This window comes from Girardinichthys multiradiatus, chromosome 24, assembly GCF_021462225.1.
Source record: "Girardinichthys multiradiatus isolate DD_20200921_A chromosome 24, DD_fGirMul_XY1, whole genome shotgun sequence".
NCBI classification, from domain to species: Eukaryota; Metazoa; Chordata; class Actinopteri; order Cyprinodontiformes; family Goodeidae; genus Girardinichthys; species Girardinichthys multiradiatus.
The window spans coordinates 15,819,636-15,844,402 of NC_061816.1; the positions used below are offsets into that span (position 1 = coordinate 15,819,636).

At 39.6% G+C, this 24,767-nt stretch overlaps 1 long non-coding RNA gene across 1 annotated transcript in view; it reads right to left on the minus strand.

Moving 5' to 3' along the window:
• The window catches only part of LOC124861896, a 28,010-nt gene extending 5,357 nt beyond the window's left edge, over nt 1–22,653 (minus strand). The window contains exons 1-2 of the long non-coding RNA XR_007036788.1: nt 22,312–22,653; nt 21,880–21,948 (exon numbers count right to left, since the gene is read on the minus strand). This is a non-coding gene — a long non-coding RNA (uncharacterized LOC124861896). The remainder of the gene's footprint in view (nt 1–21,879; nt 21,949–22,311) is intronic.
• Nucleotides 22,654–24,767: the final 2,114 nt, after the last annotated feature.

The following is a 24,767-nucleotide window of genomic DNA, read 5'->3' on the forward strand; positions in this document are numbered from 1 at the left end:
TCACGTGACGCCAAGTCACTGATGTAAATTCGTATTCTCATAGAAAAGAAATCATATTCACAAACTGTTATAGCATATTGTATTCATAAAGAACAAACCACGAGTGTAAACTTGAACTTTGTGTTTGTAATTTCTTGAAGCTGTAACATTTTATTTTGTATTCTTATAGAGAAAATATACAATACCTCTTTTGGATTTTACCTATGCACAACTATTGACTAATATGCACACATTTCCGTCTTTACATACACATTGTTTCTGACAGCGTTCTTACCCCATAGTGACGGTGGAGCAAAGTACAGCCTCATGCTGTATACCTTGCGCTGTGGCCTGCCCTCGACATAGCCTGTCACGAGTTTGAGTCCCAGCCCGTTGACCGTTGCTGCATGTCTTCCCCCAATCTCTCTCCCCATTTCCTGTCAGATCACTTAAAAAAATAAGAAAATACAGGCCAATAGGGAAAGTTTATTCAACAGGAGGACATACTGTAGTTGTGGAAAAGAGAATGTCGGATTTGGGAATCTCAGTATCTTATATTTGCTTTTTGCAGATGATACGGTTCTACTGGGTAAATTTGGGGGGTTAGTTTCTACATCAAGTGGAGGGGTTTCAGTATCTTGGTGTCTTGTTCATGGGAGATGGATAGACAATTTTGGGAATCCGTTCGTAGTAATGCAGCCAATTCTCCAGTCTATTGTGGCAAGGAAAGAGTTAAGCTCTCATTTTACTGGTCCAACCCTCAAATATGGACATGAGATATGGATCATGACAAAAAAATAAGATTCCAGATACAGGTTGCTGAAAGACCTTCCTCTTAAGGTGACTGGAATCAGTCTTTGAGGTAGTGTGAGGAGCTTCATCAGCTGAAATGGTTCAGGGATCTGACCAGAATGCATCCTGGGCACTTATTTTTGGAAGTTTTTCTGGTATGTGTCCCACTAAAAGGAGACTCCAAAGCAGACCCAGGACTCACTGGCGGTACTATACATCTCTGCACTGGAAATACCTTGGGATCCCAGCAGAATGATCTAAAGAGTGCTGCTGGGGAGAGGGACATATATTTCCCTCTAAGTCCTGTTACCCCAGCACCCAAACAATCCTAAAACCACCTTGGCTAAGTTGTTCACATTCCTGTCAGTATTTAACCATATTTGTGTACAATTCCATCAGACATTTTGTATTCTAAATAGATTTACATCACAGCAGTTCAATTTGGCTGCATTTAGAATAAAATAGTGGATAAAGTATAGCAGAGTATGACCACAAGTGTCAAACTCCAGTGCTCGAGGTCCTGTGTCCTACAACTTTTAAATGTTTCTATGTGTCAGCCCAACCTGAATCACATAACAAAGGTCATTAAGAGGACTATGTAGCACTTGAGTGCGTAAAGAGGTGATTTGGTCATCCAAACGCTGCAGGACACCAGCCCTCAAGGACTAGAGCTTGATATCCTCATTTTAGACAAATGTAATGCTAAAACTAATGACTTCAGAACAGTCTAGAGTTGCATTCATAGTGCTTACATCTTAAATACAGTCTTTAACTAAAACTAATATTAATTACTTAACAAAAATATGTCAAGAACATGCAGTGATGGGTCACCCCTATGTTGTTGGTTGAGGGGTGTACTGTACTGCATTAATTACCGCTACTCTAGTATTTAATGCTAAACACATGATTTTGATGAATAACAGATTTTGACATGTAATTTACAGATTCACAAATAACAAAATACATTTACTCACATTACTGTAATTGAGTGTGATTTTTGTGTTAGTAAAATTTGTGCTTTTACTTGAGTATGTTATTTATTTATTTTTTTTACTACTGTAACACACAATTGTGTTGTGGCCATAAGAAGACCAGTAAAAACGTCTTAACTACCGCAGGAGTGTCCATTGCCTGCTAATGATGGTGCACGGTGTACCTATGCCTGCTATCTAGAGGGTCATCACATTTTGGTACAACACCGGAAACTGCCAGAACAAGCCGTGCTGAAAAATAGAGATGAAGGAGATGTGCAGGGTCTACACAGCAATGTTTTAGATAATGATTTTTTTTTAAATCAGTATAACTCAATTCAGCTCCACAACTGGAAGTAATACACTAACTAATCATTGCTATTTCATGCAAACTCGTATGAAAACACCAGAACCATGTTTTAACATCAGTCTAATGTTGACAACAGTATCTTGATAATTGGTTAATCTTTAAAATTAATGTTTATGTTGTCTTACATAAATGAATAAATTCTAAGCACAAGAAGGAACCAAAAAGAAACGATAAACAGCAGGTGATTGCGATAAGCTTTGTTGAAAAAGTTGCTAACTTTGTATGTTAGACACATTTTAGATGATTTACCTTTTACTTGAGTAGATTTTTACAGTTACTTTTGTTTTTTGGTAACATTTCAAAAGTAATTGTAATGATTTCCTTTCAAAGGATCAGGATTTTTGTGGGAGGGATATGAGCTTTCAGGGTTGCAGCTGCCGTGCCATATGTGTGTGCGTAGACAGCAAAATCTGACGGCACAAAAAACAACAAGATGGATCCCTCTGGTCTGAACGCCAATCTGACCTACTAGACACAGTTGGCGCTGTGCAAAGCTGATAATGAGTAACAAAACACATTTATCATAGCTGATTCCAAAACACAACACTGAAAAACACAAAATGAAGAAACATACCTGGAACATTTTACTAAGTGGGAGCAACACGTCTCCATTAACCAGGCAGCACATACACCAGACAGGACCCAATATGCAGACTGTAAGAAGATGCTCCTGAGACAGTCCAGAAAATAATAGCATAGTGTAAGATGCTGGCAGGCAACACGTACAGTGCTGGCCACATTTATTGATGCCCGTGGTGAAGATGTGTCAAAACGCCAACATAAATTGATCCTTTACTGCAGTAGCATAGAAAATTGCAGAAAACCCCAGCATTTAATTTTATTTGAATATTCCTCTCTGCACACTCTCTCAGTGTGTTGTACGTGAGATTCATCTGCATACATTGGTTTAAACAAGTCATTATTTTAGCTACTGTTGCCTTTTGGTCATCTTGAACTAGTCTTGTCCATTCTCCTCTGACATCAACAACTGCTAACTGCATATTTTCTACTTTTTAAACCTTTCACTGTTAACCTTGAGAGATGGTTGCGTTGGAATATCCTAGCAGATCAGCAGTTTATATTTCAGAAAATGGTTTAAACATAGTTATTCTTAGTTATTCTTTAATAACTACCTTTTTTAGCTATGACATGCAACAGGCAGGGTCTCCTGTTGAAATTCCCTTTTACAGAACCTTTGTTCTATATTTCTACTTGTCATACTGAGCGTGTTAAATTTGCAGCAAATACTTTTTGCAGAAACCGTGTGAAATACACAAAGGAAGATGATAAAATGGGCTTTGCAGGGTCTCTGAAGTGCATGACAATTTGCAGTACTTTTACTAGCTTGCTGAGGTAATAGCCATGGTAAACAGGTGCAGATGGGTGCATCCTATTGTTTGCCAAGTGTGAAAGGAGCCGTGAAGGAAGGTATTTAGACAACTCAATGAGTCATTTTCACATTTGCAAGATGCTGTGATCTGTGTTGGGGGAGAGATGTGTCACATAAGCAGCATGTGGTGAGGAGTGTACATATATCTTGGCTGTCGGGCCTTGCTCTGTCTCAACCATTAATGTACCTATGAGTAAGATAACATTTTCTGTCGCTACAGGATTCACACAGTGTGTGTTGCAACAGAGAAACAGTGATGTTATGCAGATCACTTTAGTTCTTTGAGTCACCCTGAGCAGATTTTGTTCAGTCCACTGATCTGCGATAATCAAAACATGAATGTTTTTGTGATACTTCTTGACTTATCACACTAGCAATGCTATGGCTTAACAACACAGTGCCAAGTCCTCACCTCAAGAGAAGTGCCATGTAAAACTCTCAGCTCCACATAGATGGGCAAAAGACAGCGGACTAAGATTTTCTCACCAATGGGCGTACTTTTTCTATTTTAGCTTGAATCTCTAAGGCAAAAAAGCTAAGAGAAGCTATGACCTTACAGTTTAGCAAAGGATAATGGGAATGACATTCATTATGTTGGTATTTCGTAAGACAAAGGGACAAATTGTGATCTGAACTGGCACTAAAAAAAGGTTGTACAATTAGATCTCTAAAACTTGTACTCTACTTTTATGAGGGATATACACAAAAGTTCAGTAGCTGGTCCAAACGACAAATGTTGAACTTACAGGTAGTGTTGTTAAAGAAATAAAAAATAATCCCAGGAAATTATATATTATTATTACATACAGAATTAACCTATACCTAGGAATGTCTAGCCCTACTAAGGAATAAAAAATGCTGGTGTTATGGACTAATGGATTCAAATGTATCTTAGATTTTTTCTAATTGTTCATGATTTAGAGAAACATTTTATTTCTTAATCTACCAAGACTATTAATAATTTCAAGCTTAACTGTACCAGTCAGTTTTGGCTCCAATCAGTGAGGTACATGACTTCATCACGAGAAAATTACATTTTTGGAATGGCCTAGCCAGACCTCATCAGATGACCTGTGGGGTCATCTGAAGAGTTCTCCTGAGATTCCCATAGATCTGGATAACTTTCCAGAATAGAGTAGGCGAATATTGATGCATTGTAATGTGGAAACTAAAAGACATAAGGCTTCCAATAAATTAAATGCTGTTTCAACTTACTTTAAGGGTGTCTGCACTTTTAATTTTTTATACTTTTCCTGCCTGTTTTTCAGTTCAATTGTAAGGAATACATTTTACATTAAACTGTTAACTATTTACAATTATTGAAAATTCTCTTTTTTATTTCACTTCTGAAAACCCTCCTTTTTTACAGGCGTCTGCACACTTCTTAGATGTAACGAATGTACAAAAATATGTAAATGTAGCTAAAGGTTTGTAGGGCAAGAAAATATTCTTCACCTCCGGTACTTTAGCTAGACCAAAATAAGAGCTACCACATATGACAGCTGAACTACTGGCATTGTTTCCTTCAGCTGCTCAACAGGGTCTGCAGAGGTGCTGATCCACAACGCATTCAGCCAAGCAGAAGGCTCTGGTGCACATCAGCAGTTACGGTTCACTGAAGGAGGACAGTGTCATCAGCAAAGAGCAGATACCACCATAATGTCAGTAAACTGGACCGTCTCCAAGATCCCAGCTGAATCCTTGTATGTTCCAAGTGCAACAAACAGAAGAGGAAAGGGACGCACAAAGTGACCGATGCCCACTGCCTATATTCCAAAAAAAGAAATGCTTGCTCTAGGCATAAAGATAGCAGAGAGTTTGCAGAAGCACCACTGCTGGCACTCTAATCTCCCATAGGATAACGTAGTCTGCACAGACAAACCCTATTCCAGACAGAAAAGCACCTGTAGACATGTCCTAATTTTGTGAGCCCTATGATTAATTAAGGGTGACTCTATAAACTTTAGGTAGGCACAAAAAATATTGCCTCCATCTGCTTTTATTCACTAACTAGAGTTAGTCTAAGAAATGATCAAGTAAAGTCCTATAATGTATCTCTTGCTGTTTGCTCTGAGAGAAATATGGATAAGAGAAATAAAACTGGTAATATGTTGGAGCAGACACTGCACACAAATCATTTCAACTGCATCCTTTATGAGTCTTAAGTACACAGAGGCTGTGAGGTTACAGTTTTATTGGGTGGAAGCAGCTGTGCGTGTGTGTGTGTGTGTGTGTGTTCCTGTCTTGGCATCACAGTGAGAACCATTTTCCTGATTTCACCATCTAATTGAGGACTGTTTGTACCAAAGTGAGGACATTTTGCTGGTCCTCATGACCTATTTTGCTAACGGTTAGGTTTAGGACTAAGGTATGAATTGACTTTAGGTTAAGGTTAGGGTTAGGCATGCACTGGTAATGGTTAGGTTTAGGGTTATTGTCAGGGTTAGGGCATAGAAAGGGTTGAAAATGGCAGAAAATCAATGGAAGTCAATGGGAGTCAACACATGGTCCTCACTACATATAGCAAAACAAGAGTGTGTGTGTGTGTGTGTGTGTGTGTAAGTGAAACGGCAAGGCAGCGGGAGGGAAAATCAATATTTCATCTTATCAGGTGTTTATCTGAAGGGTGGCATAGTAAATGTCGTGATGAATGGTTAGAGGTGGGCCGGGAAAATGCAAAGTACATGAACAGGTCAGGGTCTTCCTCGAACATTCACATACACAGAAGAAAAGCTGGTGGGATCAAGTCAAATTACTGTAAAATATTTATATTTTTGCACATAAGAATTTCTCATGAGAGTAGATACATTCAGTAGCATACACACTGAGATATCAGTTGCGTTTGCTTGTCCTTCCTCTACAAGTAATAGTTACTCAAACCTTAACCTACTTGCAATTTAACTCTAAGACTGTAACCTCAGTTTTCATTCCATAGTTTTAGTCCTCAGCAGTCCACAAAAGGTCATTGTGCAGTGAAGTTTAAGTTTCCACCGGGGTATAAAAACACAAACATGTCTAATATAATAACAGTGGGTAAGCCTTGATAATTCCCTGCCTTCACTGCCTCTCCCAGGCAGCTGTCGCAATGTCTTTGTGCTTTTGAGTGTGTGTGTGTGTGTGGGGGGGGCACATCTGTCTGATCCCAGAGACATTTGTAAGCCACCGTGAGAGTTGCTAACAGATTACGACAGACCTTCTGCGGTTATGGACACATATATAGGCTAAAGCAAGCTGCTGAGCTAATTTCGTCTCCAAATGGGGGTGGAGGGGGTTGCACTGGACTACCTGGGAGAATTAAAAATCATTTTTCAATGATTTGTGGGCTGATTTTGTCAATAATTTTGATGGCTAACCCCTTTTTGAAGAGTTATAAAAAATACACTTGATGGGCTGAATCGAAACTGACTCTAGCCATGCAGTGATGACAAACAGTCAGTGTGCGCGCGCGTGCGTGTGTGTGTGTGTGTTTGTGCTCCTGTCTTGGCATCACAGTGAGAACCATTTTCCCGATTTCACCATCAAATTGAGGACCGTTTGTACCAAAGTGAGGACATTTTGCTGGTCCTCACGACCTATTTTGCTAACGGTTAAGTTTAGGACTAAGGTATGAATTTACTTTAGGTTAAGGTTAGGGTTAGGGATGCACTGGTAATGTTTAGGTTTAGGGTTATTGTCAGGGTTAGGGCATAGAAAGGGTTGAAAATGGCAGAAAATCAATGGAAGTCAATGGGAGTCAACCATCTGCGGCGCCAAGATGGCGCCGCAGATGGTTGACTCGGCGTGTTGGTGCGCATTGTTTTGTTTTGTTTTTTGCTTTAAAACGGTCTTCTGTGATGGTACCCGGAGCTCTCTCACCAGAGAAGAACTCATGAACATCAGGGCTACTACACCAGAGGAGTTATTTCCAACTTTTCTGCCTACTGCTCTGGAATTTTTGGACATTCTGGTCAAAGGTGCGCTCACCTTTGTTCACGCGGTGAAACGCCAGAAGAGAGGGAAACGGGCTGGGGTGCTGGTACGACTTCGCCAGCGTGGACTACGAACACCGTTACCTGGAATATTTCTCTCTAATGTGCGCTCACTTCCCAACAAAATTGAGGAACTACAACTGCTGTTGGGGAAAAACAGGGACTTTTATTCATCGGCAGTTTTGTGCTTCACGGAGACGTGGCTGTGTGGATTAATACCGGACTCTGCGCTGCAGCTGGCAGGATTCCAGCTCTACAGAGCGGACAGAGACACGGAACTCTCCGGCAAAGGGGTGTTTACATCCCGCCGCAAGCTAACGTGCAGGTCGCACAGCGCATGCTCGCCGACCAGATACTGAGTGTGGAGCGGACCAACCCGGACTCCTTAGTTATCGTCGTTGGCAACTTTAACAAAGGTAATCTCACCCACGAACTCCTCAAATATAGACAGTTTATTAAATGTCCGACCAGAGAGGACAACATTCTGGATCACTGTTACACCACCATCAGAGACGCTTATCACGCCGTCCCACGTGCTGCACTGGGCCAATCCGACCACATCATGGTCCACCTGATTCCTGCATACAGGCAGAAACTAAAGCTCTGCAAACCTGTTGTGAGGACGACAAGGAAGTGGAGCAGTGAGGCTGTGGAGAATCTCCAGGCGTGTTTAGGCTGTACAGACTGGGATGTGTTCAGGACTACTACCAACAGTCTGGACGAGTACACAGAGGCTGTGACTTCCTACATCAGCTTCTGTGAGGACAGCTGTGTACCATCATGCACCAGGGTGAGTTACAACAACGACAAACCCTGGTTCACAGTTAAACTCAGAAGGTTAAGACTGGATAAGGAAGAGGCCTTCAGGAGTGGGGACAAAGACATATACAGAGAGGCAAAGTACAAGTTGCAAGGCAGTGAAAGAGGCCAAACGACTGTACTCTGAGAAGCTCCAAAACCAGTTCTCAGCCAACGACTCTGCGTCTGTCTGGAAAGGGCTCAAGCAAATCACCAACTACAAGCCGAAAGCCCCCCACTCCATCAACGACCGACGCCTCGCCAACGACCTGAACGAGTTCTACTGCCGCTTTGAAGGACAAAGGGACAGTCCTGCAACCATCCCCCACGACGCCCCCCAACAGCTGCAGCCACAATCCACCACCCCCATCTCTCCAACCTCAAGAGGGGCCTTGGCACCTCCAACCCCCACCCTGAAGTTCCCCCCCACCAGCCCCCTACCCACGCCGAGGACGGCTCTTTCCATCCAGGAGAGGGACGTAACAAACTCTTCAGGAGACAGAATCCCCAGAAAGCTGCTGGTCCGGATTCTGTCTCACCAACCAGCCTGAAGCACTGCGCTGATCAGCTGTCTCCAGTCTTCACAGACATTTTTAACACCTCACTGGAAACATGTCATGTGCCAGCCTGCTTCAAGTCCTCCACCATCGTCCCTGTTCCCAAGAAGCCAAGGACCACAGGGCTTAATGACTTCAGACCCGTCGCCCTGACCTTTGTGGTGATGAAGTCCTTTGAGCGCCTTGTGCTCTCACACCTAAAAGACATCACCGACCCCCTCCTGGACCCCCTGCAGTTTGCCTACAGAGCCAACAGGTCTGTAGATGATGCAGTCAACCTAGCCCTTCACTTCATCCTCCGGCACCTGGACTCCACAGGAACCTATGCCAGGATCCTGTTTGTGGATTTCAGCTCTGCCTTCAACACCATTGTCCCAGTTCTGCTACAGGAGAAGCTCTCCCAGCTGAGTGTGCCCGACTCCACCTGCAGGTGGATCACTGACTTCCTGTCTGACAGGAAGCAGCGCGTGAGGCTGGGGAAGCACGTCTCTGACTCCCTGACCATCAGCACCGGTTCCCCCCAAGGCTGTGTTCTCTCTCCTCTGCTCTTCTCCCTGTACACCAACAGCTGCACCTCCAGTCACCAGTCTGTCAAGCTTCTGAAGTTTGCGGACGACACCACCGTGATCGGACTCATCTCTGATGGTGACGGGTCCGCGTACAGATGGGAGGTGGACCATCTGTTGGACTGGTGCAGCCAGAACAACCTTGAGCTCAACGCTCTAAAGACAGTGGAGATGGTTGTGGACTTCAGGCAGAACCCAGCCCCACCTGCCCCCATCACCCTCTGTGACTCCACAATTGACACTGTGGAATCTTTCCGCTTCCTGGGAACCATCATCTCCCAGGATCTCAAGTGGGAGCCAAACATCAGCTCCCTCATCAAGAAAGCCCAGCAGAGGATGTTCTTCCTGCGGCAGCTGAAGAAATTCAACCTGCCAAAGACTATGATGGTGCACTTCTACACAGCCATCATTGAGTCCATCCTCACCTCCTCCATCACCATCTGGTACGCCGCTGCTACAGCCAAGGATAAGGGCAGGCTGCAGCATGTCATTCGGTCTGCTGAGAAGGTGATTGGCTGCAGTCTACTGTCGCTCCAGGAACTGTACACCTCCAGGACCCTGAAGCGGGCAGGGAAGATTCTGGCTGATCCCTCCCACCCCGGTCGCAGACTCTTTGAGACTCTCCCCTGTGGCAGGAGGCTGCGGTCCATCTGGACCAAAACCTCACGCCACAAGAACAGTTTTTTCCCATCTGCCACCAGCCTGGTTAACAAAGCCCGGAAACCACCCTGACACTCTCCCTTCCCCCCACCCACACCCCACCCCCCCCCCACCCCACCCCTTTTTTTTTGCTGACAGGACACCTGTAACTGTAACTCAATGCGTTACATTAACGCTCAGCATGGACTCCTGCTTTACTTGCACTGCCATACTTGCACAATGATCACCTGCACTGTTGTATTGCTCTTGCATCTTATACTGCTCTATATTTACTCTCACTCACTTAAAACTGTGCACATATATTTATATTATATTGTAGATATGTTTATACTGTTTAATTTGTATTGTATTGCAACAACTACGCCAAAACAAATTCCTTGTATGTCCAAAAACGTACTTGGCAATAAAGCTTTTCTGATTCTGATTCTGATGGTCCTCACTACATATAGCAAAACAAGAGTGTGTGTGTGTGTGTGTGTGTGTGTGTGTGTGTGTGTGTGTGTGTGTGTGTGTGTGTGTGTGTGTTGCAGCAGAAAATGGAGGAATGTGGGTGGATTACAAATGCCAAGAAGCATAGAGTCGTTCTGACAAGTGCAGCATTTGCAGACTGGTTGGATGTGCTCAAGGCCTTGCTGCTAGCATGTATGTCGTTTTTCAACATGTAACATTGAAAAGAACATTAGATGCAGAGAACAGTATGGTGAAAGACAGAAAAAAGAGGAAAAGTAAGATGCATGAAGAACCAGTCAGAATAAATATATAGGTGAAATGTTAAAGGGCTTAAGCAATAAACCTGTAATCAAATTTTAGTTAGAAGTTTACAAATTAGGGCAGAGGTGTTCTTGCAGCTCTTAAATTTATTTGTTAAGATGCTTCACAATCACATTAATCATGTGGATTTGCCAATATTAAGGCTTTAACATATTTTCACAACCTTATTACAGTAGGTATTAAACAAATTTATATAAATATGCAGTTTTTTTAAAGTGATTAGAGTTTTCTTCTAACTGCTGAGATCGTTTGGACTAGAGGCCTTAAAGCATATTTAAGAGTGGTTGGGCCAATCAACCGCTAACACGATGCCATAATAATTATTCATTACAGATCACACATAATTATGATTTCCTAAGAGATTAGGAAAAATGGCCGAATTACCACTGCTGCTCAGAAACTGCCAAAGAACTGTTTATGCCTGTTGGATAAAGTCTCTGGCAACCTTAAAAAATCCACCAGCTCCAAAACACCAAACTCTTCGTCTGTTATTGTTCATTGCTAAACACTAAAAAGTTTTGAGTGTGTATAGAATTTAAAAGATCTCTCCTATAAGCCAGTTTATATAGATGGCTCACAGACGTTCGCGCACCCCTGTCAAATTGTCAGGTTGTCGTAATGTAAAATATTTGACTTTTATTAAAAAAAACTGTAAAACTTCCATTTTTTCTGACATTTATTCTGGACAGTTCAAGCGAAAAACAGATATTTATATATAGTTAATAGAAAATACAAACCTGCAACAAACTGCTTGTATAAGGAATGTTTTGATTTATTTTCAGCACATAGTCTTCTTTAGTTCAAACCGGCCATAAGCATCAGTTGCAAAGGTGGATATTTCTGACATTTGTGTCCTTAAGCTAAAACTATGGTTTGCAAAGACATTACAAATGGTAGAAAGGATGTCATTGTTCAAAAGTATCAATCACAGAAAGGGGAGGGGGGTACATGAGACTGAGGTTGCAAAGAGGGCGACTGTTACACTAAAGAACGTACGGTTATTTCTAGCAATGAATGGTCATATTTTACGTGTGATAATAATCTCCTGTGCTCTCCGTATGTCTGAATGAATGAGTGTGGTGTAGAGTCAGATATATTTTCTCCTAAAGAAACCACCCAAGCCAGCTAAAATTTCTAAAGATCTTGTGGGAAAATTTGATATTGTCAGAGGAAACGAAGCTTGAACCTTTGGACCACAGATTTAAAAGGTATGTTTGTAATAAAGCCCATAGTAATACATGATGGTGGCGGCACAATGCTCAGAGTGGGTAAAGTTACTTTTGGTCCAAACCCCTCAGGTGTCTGCTAGAAACCTGAAGATGAAGACGGATTTTAATTTTCCAGCATCACAGTGAATCCAAGCACACATCTAAACCACCGAAACAGTGACTTCATGAGAGGAAAATTAAAGCTTTACATTGCCAAACTAGAGTCCAGAAGTAAATCTGACAGTAGAACTGTGAAGTTACCTAAAGATGACTTTAGAGAAGAGAAATCCTCATAACAGTTCTCCAAAAGCAGAGAAATATGAAAGGTATAGGAGACAGATATTATCAAGTCAATAACTGAATACCAACATTAGGTCAAACATTTTTCAAAACAAGTATTTTAAGGGTGTGCAAGGCAGAGTAACCTGCCATGCACACAAATACATCTCAACAATAACAGCAAACAACAGTGCATGCAGAGTGTCCAATAAATCCATTTATTGCAAGCCAAGGCATAAACCGATGATTCGGCACTGTCTCATCACTAGTCATTCTGGACCTTTAACCTGATCAGATTTGGACCTTTGACCTGTAAGAACCTCAGCTCTAGGCAATACATTAAACCTGCACAACCAGCATTACACAGCAAAACTACATCAACATACTGTAGGAAAATCTTAAAGTAAACACATTAGCTAACCTTCCCCCACATGCAGTGGCAGCCAACAAATCCACCTGCAGTCAAAGTCTGACTACCTTTCAATCCACTAATTAAACCTGTAGTGAGGTGCGAATACTGTTTAGGAAGCCAAAAACAGCAGCCAGCTGTATTGTGCGAGACCGCACTCTGACACAGACTGATAGGCTTTGAGCCTACGCTGAAGTAACAGAGATCAAGGTTAAAACGAGGCAGAGACAAAGAGAGGTTTAATCTTCATGAAGGGGGGTCAAATGCCTAAACCACAGATTGCAGCCACCTTTTTTCATACAATCAATCATTGTAATTTTGTTTAATTTCATCCATTGTTAAAAACATGTATGCACTGAATAATGTGTTTTTGGATATTGTGTGTGTACAGTGAGTTGAACAGAAGAAGAGACCTAGTGCAAGCAAACCTTGACTGCAATAAATTCTCAACGAAGAGAAATAGTTTTGAGATGTGTTTTCACATAAATGAACATGTAGAGTTCTTAAACCCAACAAGAGCCAATATACACACAGTTGGAGAAAACAAGGAACAGTGATGAACCTCCCCAGGAGTGGCCGACCAAATAGATTACTCCAAGAGCGCATCAACAACTCAGGTCACAAAATAACCTAGAACAAAATCTAAATCACAGCTGGCTTCACTTTGTCTCTGTTATGATCAGAGATCATTATTCAACAATAGGAAAGAGATGGGCAAAAATATCATCCATGGGAGGATTCTAAGGTCAAAACCACTTCTGACTAAAAGAACAAAAATGACACATTTGAAAAAAAATTTCACATTTGCCAAAAGCCATCTTGAAAAAGCCCGAACCTAAGAAGAAAATATTTTGTGGACTGGCAAGATGAAAATAGAAATTTCTGGAAGGTGTGGTGCCAGTTACAGCTGGTGTAAAACTACCAGTCAAGCACAGTAGTGGGAATTTGATAGTTTAGGGTTGCTTTGCTTCTTTAGGACCTGGATGACTTGTCATAATTGAAGAAACCATTAATTCAGTTTTCTTCTGCTTATTGTCCAGAATCAGTTTGTGACCCATGAAAGGCAAAAAAACAGAAAGTTTTGAAGTGGCCTAGTTAAAGTCTTGATTTCAGTATGATTAAAAAGATGTTTAATGATCTTAAACAGGCCAATCATGCTCAAAATGTCTCCACTTCGATGTTAAAGAGTCATTGCCAGCTACTATAAATCCCTGATGACATTTTTTTGCTGCCAAGGGTGGCACGACTAGTTATTAGGTTTAGGGGACAATTACTTTTTCACATATGGCCAACAAAATAATGAAAAGAGAGCTGAAAATATTTTTTATAATCACTTTAGGGTTTACAGGGCATGCTGTGAAGCTCCCAACTGAGAGTTGTGTCAACGTGTGAAAATCCTTCCAGGAGCGATCTCAAGAGCGTGTTAACATGGGCGTGCTAACAAGGCTTGAAGGAGATTCAAAGCCAATGACCCCTTTGCTCTTTCACTTCCACCATCTTGTCAAATCTCTGTGTCTACCAGATCACCACGACTTACGTATTAGTAGTAAATCAAAAAAAGATATTTTTGTGTTTCGCGAAATGCACATTAAGGAGAGATCTTGTTAGTTGTGACACAGTAGTCTGGTATTTCATAGAAATCCGTTTAATAATCTGTATCTGAGATTAAAACCGTTGTGTCCCTAATCCCTCTCAGAGTGCACGAACAAACGCACACGTACAAACCAGGAAAGTCTAAATCTCACTTCCTTTTTGGCTAAATGACCCCTGGTCTAGACAAAATAAAAAAAAATTCTTACAATTATTAAACAATATTCCCTGAATATGTTTGTATAGAGCCACCTACAGCTTCAGGTGAAGTGACAAAATACAAGGTCTTGAAGGTTATTCAGTTTTCTTCCTTTACTTAGAATATTTCATAATTATTCATAATGAAGTCCAATGTTGAATGCTCAGTATATAACAGCTTTTATCCTGTGAAATGATTACATGGGATAAATTCCCTTATGGTGCAGTCAGTAACTTGGACAGAATACCAGGAAGAATGTTTAAACTTTCAGAAACGTTTTCCTAAGTGCATACTCTCTGCATCATATCTCTGTCTGAATCTAAAGTGAGAAGCCTCCATACATCCCAAAAGGCCAGCACCAGGACAGGTCAGATCAACTTTCTAGAAGTGTCCTAGGGAATACAGGGGATCTCTAGAGTACACTCCCCTAGGTAGAGACTATGATAAATAATTTACATTCTTTTGTGTCACATGTGACAACAATATCCTGTGCTCTCCATTTGTTTGGACTTGAAAGCAGAAATGAAAAGCTAAGAAACTTCCCCAAAGAAAACATCCAGACAATGGTGTAATTTTCTAAAACCTTTTGGGAGATATTGTTATGGTCTGATGAAACCATACTTAATTTAATTTAACAAACAATCTGTCATAAGCAGGTGAATATTTTACTGTTCTATCTCTGAAGTTCTGACAGAGTTCTTTGAATGTCCAGGTGGCTTCTGAATCTTTAGTCCTTTCTGTTGTCTTTTTCCCATGGTTTCTTCACATTACATCTTAAGCCTTCAGGTTCAGTTTGGAGCACATTTCTAAGCCAGAGCCATGCACTAAGAGTGACCAAAAAAGGCAATGTATGAATGTCTGACCGTACTTATAGTTGGAACTATATGACTGGAGCTAACGCAGTCAAAGATGGGAAAGCTGCCTGGAGGCCAATAAAGAGAGGCTGTGTTTCAGCAGGAGTTCATCTACATTCAGTGTAAGATTCCTCCAGATAGCTGCACAGATCTGTAATTTTTGATGGGTCTGGTTGAAAAGAAATCCACATTTGTTCAACTGAGTCCATGTCAACAGGATGTTTTTCCTGGAGCATTTTCACATCTGCAGTTTGAAATTTACAAACCTCCAATACATAACATTTAATAGGTTTTAGGTCTTCAGTCAATTTGTTTTATTTTTAATTACACTTTTAAATAGATGGGTGCTTTGTATCAACATATACAAACACCAAATACTACATTATTTATAGCATAATCTACTTTGTCTGACCCTAGTTGGGTTTAAATTGTAGGAAAAGTACTTGTGTTCCATGCTAACTTTGTTCCCCTATAGTATATAGTTTATTTTTTAACTGTCTTTTTACTTTTAGTTTGCTTCAACAGTTATTTAGACTTACAGTATTTTCTTTAGTAACAAGTAAATGTTTATTTCCAGTTATTATATCTCCCTATAATATTTAGCAAAATGTGAGATTAACCTTTTTTTTAACAAAAATATAAAAATTATGGTATCTCATTCTTTTTTTAAGGTTGCAATAGTTTAAACCCAATAGAAACTTCAATAAAAATTTACCGATAAACTTAACCAAACAAATTTTTGTTAACCAGTAACACTGTTCAAGTCATTGAAGTTTAAGTCAAACAATGAGACTGAAAGTTGCTCGTATAAAACAAGACTGCACCAATCTATTTTATCATGTCTCTCTTCTTGTGACGCCTTCACACATCACACTATGGTGTCCTTCCTGACATTTTCTCCACCACCTTCTCCTGGTGCACCCCCTGCATATGTGCTGATGGTGAATATAACCATAAGCATGTCCCCCTGACAACACTGTGCTTCCCATCATCACCTGACTTCCCAGATTAGGCGATTGTGAAACCGAGTGCCCAGGCCTAAATCTATTTGGAAGAAGGTCTGGCCCATTTGTTGCTGTGTGACGCCCGCCCAAGGCAATGGAAAAAGATTTCGTGAGAAACGGTGGGCATCTCTCTTTGTTAATCAGAAAAAGAGAGAAGTGAAATGGTTTGAGAGCAAATAAAAGAACAAGAGCTTGAAATGTCAATGGTGGACCTGTAATAACAGAATAATTTCAAAAGAACCTGTGCCATTTTAAGCAAAGTGCTAACTGACTCAGGAGCTGGGTCTATTGCAATTGTACAGCTTATGTAAGCTTTGAACATTGTAGCAAATTGGAAAATTTGGCTGTTAGCAACTAGAAGCAGAACTGAGCTTAAATTGATAGTTTAGATTTTTTTATAGTGGGGTTGTGCAGAGACGTTTTGAGCAGTTAATATCTTGTCTGAAGGTTTTTTGGTTAAAGATATAACCCTCATGAAACCCTTCAGGGATTAAGTGGCAGTAGAAAATAGGCTATAAATTGCAGTATTGTTGGGTCTTTTTGGACATTTCTCAACATTTATTACAGAAAGAATTTATCAGTAATAGATACATAGAGAGAACTCATCTGGTTACCAAAATAAGCCAACTTTCAGTTTTATCTGGAATGACCAGTGGACGACTGGAAACTCAGAAATCCAGTGTTTTATCCAGATCAGTGAACGCACCATATCTAAGCACTACCAGGTCAGAAACAGTCTTCAGTGTGAAGCCTTTACTGAGTGAAAAAAAATAGATGTTCTCAGCACCAGTAAGATGTTTAAAATGAAATTTAACAAAGCAGATAAATGTAAGAAGGTACGCAAAAGGAAAATGTATTTTCTAAGATGTGTTTGCAGTTCATTCAGAATGCAAGAGTGAGAGCAATGGTTCAGACAGACAGTAAGAAGGCTAAACAAAAGACAGCAACATTTCTTAGTTTTATCTTATTGAGCTTTTAACATTTGTCTGCAATGGTACATGCTGGATTTAAATATGTCTGAAACATTAGGAAATCTCAGAGTTAAGCCAAGGATCTATTTCCTCTGACCATAACAGGGCTAATCGTAAATAAAAAATGCTAAAGACAGCCTAAAATGTCAACTCTAATAATTTTGTCTTAGTTTTAAAATAATGAAAGAAATGTTTCAGCACAACTGCTCTTTTATACTGTAAAAATAGTAAATAATTACCCTAACCCTAACCCTCATTTCCGGAAGGCTAGAAAGAATTCATAACTCACTGCTTGCAAAAATATTTCTCAAAAGCTTTCAACAGGTGCTGGTCATTTCGGCTCTTGGCCACTTTGTACCCGACTTTTTCAGACACAAAAAGAAGCAATTTGCCGTTGGATATTTCATTTTAGCAATGCTTCAATTCATTTTTGTCGTAGGGACATTTCACACAGATTTAGCAATTCTCCATTCTTAAATATATACTATTATCTAATCGTAGTCTCTTGTAAAGAAACACTATTATATATAAATAACATCTATAAGTAGGAGTTCATCTGTTATTTATCCTAAGAGTCAACTGACCAAGCAGTAGGGGAAACCAAAAACAATGGAAACAGGGTGTAATATGAAGTTTTCAAAAAATAATATACCACTGAATGAAGTTATAACTGAGATTGCTGCAGTTGCTTCTCAATAATCCATTGAAAATAACCCTAAATTATTCATACACCTGGCAGATTTAGATTTAAGGTGATCTTTTAATTTTACAAAGATTTTTCTTCTGACTGGAAGTAATACAAACATTTTGGAGTTGCCCAGTTTGAGACCCTTAACTACACCTAACTACCGAAAGGGTTAGGGTTAAAAACGGATATGTAATAGTGCTTGGACAGAAGTAGGTTTAAAGCATACCGATCAACAAACAGGTCTACATAAAGTTTAACTGGTTAAATACCTTATTTTATCCTGTCCACATGAAAACCTCTCCGTGTTTCTATCCCGTTAATGGCTTGACTTCAAATATTTAGCATATTCTGCTTGCAGCAAAATTTCACAAACTTTTTATTAATTTGTACTTTATGGTGGAATTTTCTATGCAGCTGGTGCACCAGCATCAGAGGCAGTGTCTCAAAAGCTTTTTTCAGCTATCATATATCTAACATAATGCCTTCATTATCCTGCTTAAGTGACAGAAGGCTGCCACTGGTCACATCAATGTTAATGTTGCCTAGAGCTTCATTTCAGATGTGCCTGTGACAGTGAAAGAGAGTGCTACAGCACACATTCAATATCTGCCATTTGTGTTTGACTGAACAGTAAATCAAGAGAAGTGTGTCAGTGAAATCCTCACAGAGTCATAGTTTCCCACAACAACATGCCACATTTCCACAGCAAATAAGATCTGTGTGCCAAGTGTGCAGTGGTTGCATAAAACTAAGCTGAGGCTTGTTGAACTGAGTTTTATATGCATGCATTAACTCTGATAGCTATTATCAGATGACGAAATATATGTTGTTTGTTCTTTAACAGCTATGTTAGCTTTTTTTCCTTGCATTTCTTGTGAAAAAAGGCAGAACAAATATTTGTGCTTTTTAAAGCGTAGAGGATTAAAGTTTAAACACTGCTGTTATTTATTCATTAGGATTCTTCTGAACAGCTGATAAGAAAGCAAATTAACCCGCTGCTGCTGCGTGAACCTGGCTCCTAATGTGATTCCAGCAGTTTAGAGTGCTGCCCCACTGAAACTGATACACAGACATATTTGGTAAAAATGTGGGAAAAAAAAAAGCCTTAAAATAAACAAATCGTTTAATGCAGCAGAAAAATCTCCCACTGCCACTGAATAATTTGTGACTTTCTGGTGGGTTTGGCATGAAACAAAGAAAACATGAAACAGGAAATGGAAAAGCCCACAGTTGATGATGGAGGTTCTATGGTGGGCCTTTTTGGAGGTTCTGCAGTAAGTCTTGTTGCAAGGTTCATGGATGGATGGATGGATGGATGGATGGATGGATGGATGGATGGATGGATGGATGGATGGATGGATGGATGGATGGATGGATGGATGGATGGATGGATCGATGGATCGATCGATCGATAGATCGATGGATCGATCGATGGATCGATAGATGGAAAGGGGGAAGAACACATGGAATGACAAATGTAAGGTGGGAAGAGAGGAAGGAAGGACCCGAGAAAGCACAGAAAAATGACAACAATGAAAGACATGACCAAGGAAGGAATAAAGGACATAATAAAAAAAAAGAAGGAATGACGGAAAGGCACACGCAAGCGTGGGAGGAGAGAAGGAAGGAAAACAACAGAAGGATGGAAAGATACATGGACCAAAAAATGTAAGGAAAGAATAAAGGACACAAGGAACTCAATTCAAGGTTGGATTTGTTTTTTGCATAATCTTACATTGTGGTGCTACAGTTAAAATGAATTTATTAACACTCAGCTGGATTACTGGATTGCACTTTATGTAGGGTTCAGGACTTCGTCCATCACTTATCTACAGAAGGGGTAAAATGTTGCAGCTCATCTTTTAACTGGCCCTCAGAAGTTTGAGAACATTTCCTCCATTTTAACTTCCCTTCACTGGCTTCCCATCCCTTTTAGGATTTATTTTAAAATTCTTTTATTTGCTTTTAAAGCCCTCCATGGCCTTGCTACAGCCTATCTCTCTGAACAGCTGCAGCCTTGTACACCAACCCACTCTCAGATCAGCTGATCAGCTGCTCCTTACTGTGCCTTGGACTGAGAGTAAACTTAGAGATCGTGCTTTTGCTGTAGCAGCTCCCAAACTGTGGAATGATCTGCCCTTGGAATTTAGACAGGCGTCTGCTTTTATATCTCTAAAAACTCATATATTTTTTTACCCTGCCATTTTCACACCCTGTAAGTTGGTTTTATGTCATTTTTATATTAGTTCTCTTTGGTTTATGTTTATGCTGTCTTATATTGTTTTAACATTGGGCTGCTACTTGTGTATCGTGTGTTTTAATGTGTTCTTTCTTTGTTTTTGAAACATGGCGATGACAGCATCATGAAGAAGGGATGCCTCTCTTCAGGCTTCTTCTCAAGCCTCAAAGACTTGGAAGCCATACGTGCAAAAGACTTAAGACTTGGGTGGAGGTTTACCTTCTAGCAGGACAATGAACTTAAACATACAGCCAGAGCTATAGAGAAAATGTTTAGATAAGGTATATCCATGTGCTGGAATGGTTTAACCAAAGATCAGACCAAATCCAATAGAGAATATGTGTCAAAACCTGAACATTTATTTTTACAGATCCTCTCCAATCAATTTGATTGAGCTTGACCTGTTTTGCAGAAAAGAATGGGCAACAATCTCTGTGTCTACATGTGCAAAGCTGGAACAAAGATACTCCAAAAGGCGCTAAATGTGATTCTGCAAAGTATTGACTCAGTGGTCTGCACTCGTCATCTTTAGTGACAGAAAAAGTCTTCGACATGTTGAATATGTTTGACTACCTATTCCAGAAATGCAACTTTCTTATTTTATCCAAAAACAATTAATCCTCAAACAAAAACTATGAAATAATTTCTTGTTGATATATATTTTTAGCTTTACTTTAAACCATTATGAATTCTTTTTTTTTTATTATTCTGACCTTGAATATAATTAATTTAATAGACGTTTTACTCTTTCTGGCTCATCTCTTTGTTCCCTGCATGAATTTATTCCCTGCATAATTGCTAGAACCTTTGAGGTATTCAGTTGTCTTTTTCTTATAATTTCTGTCAATCTGCTAGTTCATTATCTTTCTTAATTATTAAGCATTTTAAAGCTGTCTTATCAAGAGTTTTAGATAAGGTCATTAATCTACATTTTATCATGCAGAAAGGCAACGCTTTTGTGGACTCTAGTGAGTACAGACATATTGTGCTTGCCTTCTGTGATAGGCACTAGAGAGGTAGGCAGTATTTATATGTTCACTCCAAGTTGTCTGATTTTATGTTAAGGTCATATTTCACAAGCATGATGGTACACAAAAAAGGGTGGTGGGACTGTAAACTCGGTTCTGCTGTATGTTATTTGTCTGAAATGCATCCCCAAACCGAAATGCCAGTGACAGTTGTAAAAACTGAATGACAAATAAGAAATAATTATCTACTATAATTATATAATTCATTGTCAATAGACAACATTTAGGAGTCTGATTTGCTGCCTTTAGTTTAGATATTTTAAACATTTTCTTTTCAAATGCAGACTCAAGGATGTTGAAGATTGTTTTTCAATGTTTTTTTGTAAGTACTACAACACTGAGTCAGCAACTACTAATACTCTGGTTATACTATTGTGTACATGCCATGCATTGTTATAGATATGTTTCATTCAGGAAATAACATTCTAGCATTGCATTTTCTATGCATCTGATGCTATACTATATGAAATGTGATCTCCAGCCAGGCCAGGCTGTTCAAATATCTTGGCAATAAACCAATAGTGACGTCACTTAATCTTATTGTACACTACGCAGATGTTCTGTAAGAACTGATAAAGATTTCCCTACCTCAGCATGCTAAATGCATGAAGTGGTTGACTGTGTATAGATAAACAGCATGAGATGGTCAGGCAATCGCTGAAAAAAAGTAGAACACAGGACTACAACATCAAGATGAAAATGAACATACCCTGTCCTAATGTAGTAGCACACAAAATTGAAAACACCTCATCCCATTACACAAAATATACTGTACAGTAAGCAACAGGTGTGCATCTTAAATGATTTATATATTTCATATATGGAACAGGGCTTGATGTTTCAAAAAGTATGTTTCACTCCTTTATGCTTAGAGCCATAAAAAATTGATTTTAAGGAGCAAAAACATACAATATGTTGCCAAAGGTTTTAGGTCACACCACCAAATCAATTAATTCTGATGTTACCATCACTTTCATGGCTGCAGGTATATAAAGGTTGGTGTGGAGAGACCTGACTGACCTGCACAGAGTCCTGACCTCAAACTTCTTGAACACCTTTGGGATGAATTAGAATGGATGCTGCAGTCCTGGGTTTGTGGGAAGATGTTCACAGTTAAAGTTGCCACTGCTGGCAACAGTGGGCCCATCAACAAGTTAAACCTTAAATATTAAGAATAAGATGTCATCAAAGTTCATGTACATTTAAAAGTAGACAGACCAATACTTTTGGTAATATAGTGTATGTAGTGAGACAAGAGCCCTATGACAGAAATTTATTATAATGAAACTTCCAGTATGGTTATTTGAGATTTATCTGCTTTCTTTAAAACAGCTGATTGGCTAGTCTGGATTAGACTGATTAGAAAATAGTCTGGGATTTCTGGTTTATCATTTATTTTCTTCTTTGTTTTCTTCTCACTTATCTAACCAAATAGCACTGTTGGTTAATGGGGTGCCTCAATGTTCATCAGTTGGATTGTGTTTTGTTTTTTTTACACAATCTTACATAATATAGGCCAAATGATACAGTAAGTTATTCAAAATGCAATAAGAATAAAACTTTACAGACGTAGTAAAATGCTCGGAGCGTAGCTTGACAGCAATACACCGCTGCAAGTTTAGGACAATAAAAGACCAATTAGTCGCTTTCTCAGGGTGCACTCATATTCTTTTTATCCAGCGTAGACAGTCATACAATTACACAGTTGAAAGGTATCATAATTTATGTTCTCATTAACCCTAATTTGTGGCAGATTTGAAGACTGGAACACTTTGCCATTGTTTCTGAAACTCACAGCAAGGAATGTTAATTGAAAGGCTTTGCCAGCTTGCCTGCTGTCGAGTCAATTTCAGAGATTTGAGGTTTGGAGGCGGTAAAGTTCTTCTGAATGTCATGGCAAATTTCATTTACCAGCAGAGCGCACAAGTCACAAGTTTTAAACTCTATCTCTCTTGGGAAGGAATGCCATTTCATGACACACACAGATCTATGATTTGACTGGAATGCCCTGTGCTTTGAAGGATTCATGATTCTGGCAGCAGCTGTTTTGAAGAATGTGAGATGGAGAAAAGAGGCAGGTAGTCATGTGAAGATGAAAAATCTTTATTTCAGCACCAGGCATACAACCAAGATGCCTAAGCTGACAGGGATTTATTTCTACATAATTTTAGGGTTCAGTGATTGCAATGACAATTACACTGCAAGGGAATGCCCTGTATGATGATCCGTGGATGAGGCATTTAAGTCTTTCTGGGTGCATAAAAATTAGTTTTAAGCATCAAAAATAACCCTTTCAAGATATTAATAATTGGGCATGCAGCAATTTGCATTGACATTCACTACATTTTCTATGTCCAAAACAATCCTAAATTTAATAACAAATTTAGATTTATTTTAGTGTTTTGACTGAAATGCCATTTTGTTTAAGTCACAATACAGTTACATTCAGTCATTCTAGTTTAAGTCAAGTGAATTTAGTGCCAGTTATAAAGCATTTTTAGAGTCTCTATTTTTTTTTTAAAGAAAATAATTTCTTTAAACACAGTTGACTGCAATGAAATTAAATGAATATTTAGCTCCCGGTTAGAAAAACAACACGGCCGCCCTGTGAAGTTGGAGAGTGGGAGTTGGATGTCCAATATAGCTGCGCAAGTATAGAAAACAGTGAAAGTTCCAGGTATAAAGCACTTCTGTTGGTTTGTATTTCATATTGCTGTAAACTATCTCTTTCTATATATTTGTGAACATGTTCCTTTTGCATTTGAACACAAATGGTGAGAAATATATTATGAGTTTGTATTGCTAATACATGCCTTGCAGCTGACGTCACACGCTCACCGAACTCTAGCCGCCGCCATATTGAGTACCTTCTTTGGTGCCCCGGTCGTCGAAGATGCCGTCCGTGTGTTGTGCAGTTGGGTGTGATAATAAGAAAGGTGACCCAAATATTTCTTTTTATCGCTTACCGAAAGAGGAAGAACGTCGTCAGAGATGGCTGTCAGCAATCAGGAGGGCTAACTGGACGCCGACTGCAAGTAGCCGTCAGTGCAGTGCACATTTTGTATCATGTGAGTTTCAAAGCACGTCAGGAGAGCTAGTTCAAGCTACTGCCAACTGGATTTAATGTCTTGAACATATTTTTCAGAAAATTAAGTGATTAGAATGAAACTGATTAGACACCGTGTGTAACAAATGCATTTGATATGAAGATCGGAATATTTAGCTTCAGAGATTGCAGTTGTTAGCTTAGATATCTGTCTACAGCAGGATCTTTGAGATTAATGTAGTATTTTTACATTCCATTCAATTGAACTTACGCAACATAATGACAGTAAAATATACAGCAACAGAAGTTGAAAACTTACAGTATTACAAGCTAAGAAGCTTGATGATATATTGTGCTGATCTTAGATTAACCTAGCAAGATGTTTAATTTCTCTGGTTTCTTCATTGTAGCTGCTTTGGACACAGACCTA